At 38.6% G+C, this 5,663-nt stretch overlaps 1 pseudogene; it reads right to left on the reverse strand.

The window, feature by feature from the left end:
* Window positions 1–2,729: 2,729 nt before the first annotated feature.
* Window positions 2,730–5,272, reverse strand: LOC143404253 (ferritin heavy chain pseudogene; annotated as a pseudogene).
* Window positions 5,273–5,663: the final 391 nt, after the last annotated feature.

Consider the following 5,663-nt stretch of genomic DNA (forward strand, 5'->3'; position numbering starts at 1 on the left):
TTGATTCTTGTTTTTAATTCTTGTGCTACAGAAGTCTTATTAAGGAAGTTGGGGCCTAATCCCAAATGATGAAGATTAGGGCCTACTTTTTCTTCTATTAGACACAGAGTCTCTGGTTTAATTCCTAGGTCCTTGATCCATTATGAGTTAAGTTTTGTGCATGGTGAGCGATAGGGGTTCAATTTCATTTTGTTGCATATGGATTTCCAGTTTCCCCAGCACCATTTGTTAAAGATGCTATGTTTTCTCCAGTGTATGTTTTTTGCACCTTTGTCTAATATAAGATAATTGTAATTTTGTGAGTTAGTTTCTGTGTCCTATGTTCTGTACCATTGGTGCCAATACTATGCTGTTTTTGTTACTATTGCTCTGTAGTATAGTTTAAGGTCTGGTATAGAGATACTACCTGCTTTGGTATTCCTGCTTAGAATTGCTTTAGTTATTCTGAGTCTCTTATTTTTCCAAATGAATTTCATGATTGCTTTTTCTACTTCTATGAGGAACACTATTGGGATTTTGATTGGAATTGCATTAAATCTGTATAGTGCTCTTGGTAGTATGGTCATTTTGATAATATTAATTCTGCCAAACCATCTTCTAAGGTCTTCTTTGATTTCTCTCTTTAGGGTTCTGTAGTTTTCATTGTATAAATCTTTCACCTCAATCAATCAACAAATATATGGAAAAATGCTCATCATCTCTAGCAATCAGAGAAATGAAAATCAAAATTACTCTAAGATATCATCTCACTCCAGTCAGAATGGCAGCTATTTTGAAGACAAACAACAAGTGTTGGTGAGGATGTGGGGAAAAAGGTACACTCATACATTGCTGGTGGGACTGCAAATTGGTGCAGTCAATTTGGAAAGCAGTATGGAGTGCTGGTAGCAGGCCTGCCCTGGCCCCTGGGGCTCGGTCCCCAGTTCCTTGTTCTGCATGTCAAAGTGGCCAGCTCACAGGGTTGTGACGCAGGTTTGCGGTTTCCCGTTTATCTGCCTCAGTCATATGTGCCTCTTTGGGAACATCTTGACCTGTTCGGAGCCTTCTGATAGGGGACTATGACGGTAACCCAAGGACGCAGTTATTACTCTTCCCTCCTCGCTTTTGAGTCATTTCCCCAGCTATTTCAAAAGATATATAAGGGGAACAAATTTGGCAATAAAGCGCGGCAGCACACGCTTCCTCCTGGATGAAGAACCTTGGTGTCCTGTGTATTTCTTAACCTCACCGTCCCTCGCTGGACTCGGCTCCCGTAGCCGGACGCGGCATGGAGATTCCTTGGAAATCTGGGAATGGAACCACCATTTGACTCAGCTATTCCACTTCTTGGACTATACCCAAAGGACTTAAAAACAGGATAATACAGGGACATAGCTACATCAATGTTTATAGCAGCACTATTCACAATAGCTAAACTGTGGAGCCAACCTAGATGTCCTTCAGTGGATGAATAGATAAAAACAATGTGGCATTTATACACAATGGAATATTACTCAGCATTAAAAAGAACAAAATTATGGCATTTGTAGGTAAATGGATGGCATTGGAGAAGATAATGGTAAGTGAAGTCAGCCAATTCCCAAAAAACAAATGCTGAATATTTTGTCTGATATTAGGGGGGGTGATTCATAGTCGGGTAGGGAGGGAGAGCATGAGAGGATTAGATTAATTCTAGATAGGGAAGAGGGTTGGGAGGGAAAGGGAGGGGGAGGGTGATTAGCAAGGATGGTGAAATGTGATGGTCATCATTATACAAAGTACATGTATGAAGACTTTAGTTGGGTGTCAACATACATTAAATACAAACAGAGATATGAAAAATTGAGGTATATATGTGTATTAAGAATTTTAATGCAAAAAAGTACTTGTATAATGGCATAAATTGGCATGAACATACTTTATATACAGAGATACGAAAAATTGTGCTCTATATGTGTAATAAGGATTGTAATGCATTCCACTGTTGTCGTGTTTTTGAAAACAATAAAATCAATTAAAAATAAGAATAAAAAATAAATAAGTTTGAAACAGAAGATGAACATAAACCCCTAAACCAATATTTAGACAACATACACTTTTAATTCAGGGAAGAGTTACAAAAATCTTAATGACTACTTGGGTTTAAATACATGATGTCTTCCAAAATCTCACCTGGGAGATAATACAAGAGGGTTCAGAGGTGAAATTATTAGATTATGAAAGCTTTAACCTAATAAGCAGATTATTTCACAGATATGGATCAACAGGGAGGTACCTATAGGCAGGTAGGGTGTGGCTGGAGAAGGTGGGTCACTGGGGGAATGCTTTTGAGGTTTAGATTTTGTCCCTGGTGAGCAGAGATCTCAAGCTTGTTTCAGTGTTGCCATGTCCTGAGCTTCTTTCTGCCATGATGTTCTGCCTCATCTTGGGCCCACAGCTATGTTTTTGGCAAATGGCGAATTGAACCTCTGAAACCATGAGCCAAAATAAATTGTTCCACCTTCATGTTTTTCTTGTCAGGTCTTTTAGTCATAGTGAAGAAAAGCTCACTAAAGCAATGACAACCTGATAAAGAAGAGAATAAAATCTCAACACTTTTTTTTTCTGGGTACCAAATTTCTTTATTTGAAGGAATGGTACAATGAACATAAGTGGATGTTTTGGTACAACTTATAGAAAAGGTAAAGGTAACCCCAACATGCATGCACTGCCTTGGTGACCAGGGAAGTCACTTCCATGGCTATGGAAAGTCAGCCTAAGGTGTAGCTCTCATTATCACTTTCTCCCAGGTTGTGCTTGTCAAAGAAATATTCTGCCATGCCAGATTCTGGGAATCCCATCTTGTGCAAGTTGGTTACATGGACACCCAATTCTTTGATGGGTTTCACCTGATCATTCAGGTAATGAGTCTCAATGAAGTCACAAAAGTGGGGGTCATTTTTGTCAGTGGCAAATTTGTGCAGTTCTAGAAGTGACTGGTTCACACTTTTCTCCAAGTGCAAATCACATTCCATTGTATTGAGCCCACTCTCCCAGTCATCATGGTCTGGGTTTCTTGATATCCTGAAGGAAGACGTGGCCACCTCGTTGGTTCTGCAGCTTCATCAGTTTCTGGGCATGTTCCCTCTCTTCATGAGATTGGTGAAAAAAATATTTGGCAAAGTTCTTCAAAGCCACATCACCACAGTCAAAGTAGTAAGACATGGACAGGTAGACATCAGAGGCGTAGAGCTCTAGGTTGACCTGGCAGTTGATGATGGCCTCGGAGTCCGGTGGTAGTCTGGCATACCTGTGAGGGGGATGTGGTAGTCATGGTGGGTGGCTGAGGAGAGGCATGGTGCTGGAGAAGTGGCAGAGGCCTTGGTGCAGTCTGAGGGCGCTGTGAAGGGCTGCTGGCTCTGAGCCACTAGCCATGGTGGGGGTCCAGTGCTGGTTTTGTCCAAGTACTGTTGAAGCAGAAAACCCTGCATCTTTTGGTGGAGAACCCCTCTATAATTTCAATAGATTTTAAAAGAACCACAATATCTGCTCATTAGATAAAGTTGGAAACTAATACCAAAATACTACTACTAGTAATAATAAGAAGAAAAAAATAAGAAGTTTGGAAAATGATAAACATATTTTTAAAAAACTAATGTATCAAAGTTGATAATAACTAGCCTACATATCAAACTTCATCAAGACTAGGAGGTGCAAAAAATAAACACATTAAAAAATAAAGGTGGAAGGAAAGCAAGGAACTGGGAGATGGGAGAGCAAGAAATGAAAGATGGAGACCAGGCAGACATACACATGAGAGTTTTGTCAGAGCTGACAAATAAAGGCACATTCCTTTTAGTGGAGGTTTGGATTTGGGAGCATTTATGGGCCAGGCTTAGGAATCAGAGATGAGTGGATCATAATGTGGGCAGCTTAAGGGTGGTGTTGCTATGAGGAGGTGGTGAGCCTTTTCTGGAAAGGTCCTTGGGCAGAAAAATGGTGACTGTCACTTAAGATGGCCGTCCAGATGCTAAACAAGGACTTTACAAAAGGAGGCACAAAATTACAGATGCTATAGAATGGAAATTGAAAATACTGTAATCTAATGTAAATGAAAATAATTTTGAAAATGCAATAATGACTTCTAGAGAACTGATGAAAAATAACTAGAAACTCAACATCATTCTGTGACCAGTATATGCATTAAGTCCACCAGTATAAATTTTCTCACAAAGAAAGGAGACCTCAGGATTACCAAATGTAAAAGAACATAATGGATCTTTCACAAACAATTCTAGGTCCTACTGTTTTCTGTTTTCTATTTCTGTCTAGGCAAATTACTTATCACATGTGTGTGTCACTAATCTCATCTATAAAGTAGGAACAATAATACCACTCACTTCAAATAGATTTTAAGAGCATTAAGTAGAATCGTGCAAGGCTAAGAAAGTCTGGCATGCACTTTGCAAAAATTGTCTATTCTGGACTTAATACTTGGAACACATAGAATAAATCAGATGTTCAATAAATATGCATTGAATTCATCTGAGTTACTTACCACTCTTTACTAACTCTTGCTATAGTAACTCTTGCCCTTTTTAATTAATAAAATATTATTTGAAATTGATAGAATGGTTATAATATGCCAGACTCCAGTGTATTACACCTTTCAAATATAATATCCCATTTAATCCTTAACAGTAACCTTTTAAAGTTGGTATTGTAATTATCTAATTTTGTAGATTAGAAAACTATGGTACCAAGTGGTCAAGTAATTGACCTAAATTCACACAGGAAAGCTGGATTTAAACTTAAATTGGTCTGACTTTAGAGGCCTCAAACTTAATCACAGGTTATATACTTTAATTTCTAATTAGCACTTCACTATAATTATTCCAAAATCTTTTTAAGTCCCTCTTGAAAAGGCTGAACTCTATTCTTCTTGATTGAAGTATTTAAATATACTCTAATAAAACCAAAAGTTTTCATTTGAGATGCTGTTACCACTTAAGAGCTTTTCAGTTTTTCCTTTATATGTTAAGTACCACCTCTGAGATCACAAGACAGATTTTTTTCAACACCAGGACTAGTCCAGATAAGTATGATTATGCAACTTTGTTTGAAAACTCTTGAACTTCAAGCTACTTCTTCTAGGACAAGGTCTATAGAGAAATCAGTACACAGAACTCCAACTAATGTTGGTGTTTTAATGCTGCCCTGTTAACATATTGGAATGCCTTATGGATTATAGCTGATTTAAATTGCAGTGTTAATCATATATTTCCTACCCTATGTCAGAGCCGTTTTGATTCATGCCAGTATAGTGGTTTGGATGTGGGGTGACTCCCAAAAGCTCATGTGTGAGATGGTTCAGAGGAAAAATAATTGGGTTGTGAGAGTCTTAACCCAATCAGTGATTAATACCCTGATAGAGATTAACTGAGTGATAACTTAAGTGATAGGGTGTGGCTGGAGGAGGTGGGAATTAGGACGTGACTTTGGGGTATATATTGTATCTGGAGAGTGGAGTTTCTCTTTCTGAAACTCCTGATCAACATGTGAGCTGTTTCCTACTGCCACACTCTTCCACCATGATACTCTGCATCTGGAGCCATAAGGATTGGGGCCAGCCTTCTATGAAAAAAGACCTCTGAAACTGTGAGCCGCCAAATAAACTCTTCCTCCTTTATCTGAGCTCTCTTGAG

This window comes from Callospermophilus lateralis, chromosome 7, assembly GCF_048772815.1.
Source record: "Callospermophilus lateralis isolate mCalLat2 chromosome 7, mCalLat2.hap1, whole genome shotgun sequence".
Lineage (NCBI taxonomy): Eukaryota > Metazoa > Chordata > Mammalia > Rodentia > Sciuridae > Callospermophilus > Callospermophilus lateralis.